General features: G+C 35.9%; 1 pseudogene; it reads left to right on the forward strand.

The window, feature by feature from the left end:
* The first annotated feature begins 1,264 nt into the window (after window positions 1-1,264).
* Window positions 1,265-1,981, forward strand: LOC149232298 (uncharacterized; annotated as a pseudogene).
* The last annotated feature ends 1,273 nt before the right edge of the window (window positions 1,982-3,254 follow it).

The raw sequence follows: 3,254 nt of genomic DNA on the forward strand, positions 1-3,254 counted from the left end.
ACTAGAGGAAAGCCATGAAAGGCATAGGGTAAGATCATATTTTGAAAAGTATGCTTTAGACAGTAGGATATATTTAAAACATCATATTGGATAGAAGAATCTATTTAAGAGTTCGTATTGCTTGTAGAGTGAAGAAATTATTGGTGTTGGGCTAAGAGTTTTCTTCCATCTCTAATACATAGAATTTGGTTTTTCCTCCTCCCCTCTTTCTCCCTTTGTATCTTCATCTATACATCTATTGCAGTGGCCACTGCATAAATTCTGTCACAGTTTCTATGTTTCTTGTTTTATCTTGTCTGCCAGTATAATATAAGACCATAATATAAGGTCTTAGGTCTTGTTAAGAAAGTGTGCTATATCTTTCAGTTTTTGTGTTTGCTCAATTGTTGCATAATATAAGACCATAATATAAGGTCTTAGGTCTTGTTAAGCAAGTGTGCTATATCTTTAAGTTTTTGTGACTCATTAAAGCATCTTTGCTATTGAGAGGTTATGGGTTCGATTTTCTCGACACTCTTGGGGTCGACACTGTTGGAGTTGGGCTCTGTGATTGAGTTGACAGGCAATGATCTCTTTGGGTGGATCTGACTGATACAAATATTCTGTGGACGTAGTAGTCACCAATCTTTGAGGGCTGTGAACCATAGAAACAAAGTGTGCCATATCTTCAACCTAGGCCAGCACTATTTCAATTCCATGCCATCGATGAACAATTTCATTTTCCATTTTTCCATGAGGATACAACTATATTGTAGTGACCCTTCAGCCATCTTGAAATCGATGAACAATTTGATTTTCCATTTTACCATGAGGATACAACTATATTGTAGTGATCCCTCAGCCATCTTGAAATTGCCAGAGTAGACTTTTAAGCTTTTAGTTTTTATGGTTAGTAATTGATACTACAAAAGGATTATTGTGTTTGATAAGTTTATTAAGCTGTCTGGTAATGGCACCTCTTGTAGCTCAATGTTTTTTACCAATTGGTTGGCACATTAAAAATTTAGTTGAATTAGTTTATTGCGTTAAGGTGGTTTGTTTCCAAAGTGGATTTTTAGTGGTTGAGTTCTGTCTGTTAACTGATTGCTCCATTGAAGTTGTTGGGGCAACACATGTTTGCTATTTCAATTCAGTTCAGATTGGGATGTTTTCCTTTTATATGAACTATGTATTGTTTTTGAAGCATGCTAAATAAATCAGCAATAAAAATTTGGACTCTACCATATATCTCCCTTTTCAGATTATCCACACCTTCCACTAAGAGATGAAGTTTATATTTATGTCTGTAGCTCCTCTTGTCAGTGGACAAAGGCTAGAGAAATATGTTTACGAAAGATCTCAAATGAAATACATGAAGGGCCTTACTGTCCTGTTTACATTCATACCTCTGTTCAAAGGAGTGAAAACTACCCCAGCATGTCTACTTTGTGGTTGATCTATGAGGAACTCCCTCCGACTTTTAAGGAAAGGCTTCAGGTGGTGTATTTCCTACATCCAGGGTTTCAGTCAAGACTGTTTTTTGCAACCCTTGGTCGTTTCTTCTTGAACACAGGGTGAGTATTAAGATGAGTTTGCATTTTGATTCAAATAATTCATTAGAACTAATTGTTACAGATGTGCTCATGCAATTTTTGATGTGTTATCCAGTTTATATTGGAAACTGAAGTATGTAAATCGTCTAGAATTTATCTGGGATTACATTAGGAAGGGACAAATTGAGATTCCTAATTTTGTGTATGACCATGATGATCAACTGGAAGACAGACCTTTGATGGACTATGGTGTTGAAACAGATCCCTTTCAAGTTTATGACAAGCCTGCCATTGGATCATCTGATTCTCGATACTCCTTGAGATGGCCTCCTAGGCATTGTGCAAACTTTATCCATCAATTATGGCCATTTGTTGTACAACATTGTATTTTCTTGCTTTTCCTTCTGTATGCAAATGTGAGTGATCCCTTTCCAAGTGACTTCCCTTGATAGGAGACTGTGTTCTTGAGAGAAGGCACTTTCTTGTTTTTCTATTGCAATTTAGTTAGCAAAAAACCTGGTGCTATAAAATTATGACATTCCACATTGGTTGTACATATATGGAAATAGTCAAACCTAAAAACATGTCAGCATGTAGTTACTATGCTTTAGTAGTTCATCTTGCTGAAGGTGTTGATGGAAAAAAGGGTGTGTAGTGCAGAAGCATGGTCCAAATTATTGTCATTGAAAAGAAAATCTACTTTTTGTGTTAAAACTTGGCTTTCAAAAGCATGAATAGCACACATTGTCTGCAGGGTTTTTGCCTCAAAGCTAGCCAATTTCCACTACTTGACTGAAGAGCTACTCTTAGAGTCAAATTTGTACTTTGACTACTGAATTAACTTTTGATGTACCTTCTATGTATAGAATAATATATCCTGTCATGAAGAAAAACTTCATAACTCTTCCTGTTTGCTAAAATTTAAAAAATGTGCAGTGTTTATAATATGTCTGGTCTTCTTCTGCATCTTGGATATCACTACAGAAGCTTTTACATGGTTTGTTTGTGTTTTTGTGATCAGAATTAAAAAAAAAAAAAAAAAAAAAACATGATTAACCATCTGTTTTGGACAAACATATTTATAATGGCTTGGAAACGAATTACTTGTTTTGCAGTGCTTTCCCTTCTCTGACAAAATCTTCTTGAATGATAATGATAAGTTTACCTGGACAATGTTCAGTTATCTAAATAAAAATCCTTTTTGAATGACAGATAGGTTACTTGGACTATGTGGATTTTGGTCCCATCAAATCATGAAGTTTGTTCTTATGTTCATGGATCTTTTCTCAACGATCATCAACTTTACAACATCAGATCAATAAATTTTTCCCAATTCAAATTCTAGAGCATGAATAATTGGGCTTGAGAGGCAAACACACCTCTGAGCTCACCAAATTTAGCTGAAATGATATTGCCAGTTTGTTCTTACTGTATCACACTTGGGCTATATCATTATGCCTATATGGTCAATCTTCTTGTCCATGTAGGGCAATTGGATGATGCACATGCTGTTATTAAAAAGATTCCCTTAAAAATTGATTTTGGGGTGTGGGGACCCTTGTTCAGTGCCTGCAAGATTCAGAGATGGTAGCAAGGAGGATTGTACAGGAAAATTTATATGTTCCATCACCAGAATATGGTAGAGCTTAAATGGTGGGTTGTGGGGAGCCTTGCTCAGTGCCTGCACGATTCAGATATGGTAGCAGGGAGGATTGTACAGTA

Source organism: Pinus tabuliformis, chromosome J (assembly GCF_031772625.1).
Source record: "Pinus tabuliformis cultivar Carrire ecotype Pingquan chromosome J, CPIR1, whole genome shotgun sequence".
Classification (NCBI taxonomy): domain Eukaryota; kingdom Viridiplantae; phylum Streptophyta; class Pinopsida; order Pinales; family Pinaceae; genus Pinus; species Pinus tabuliformis.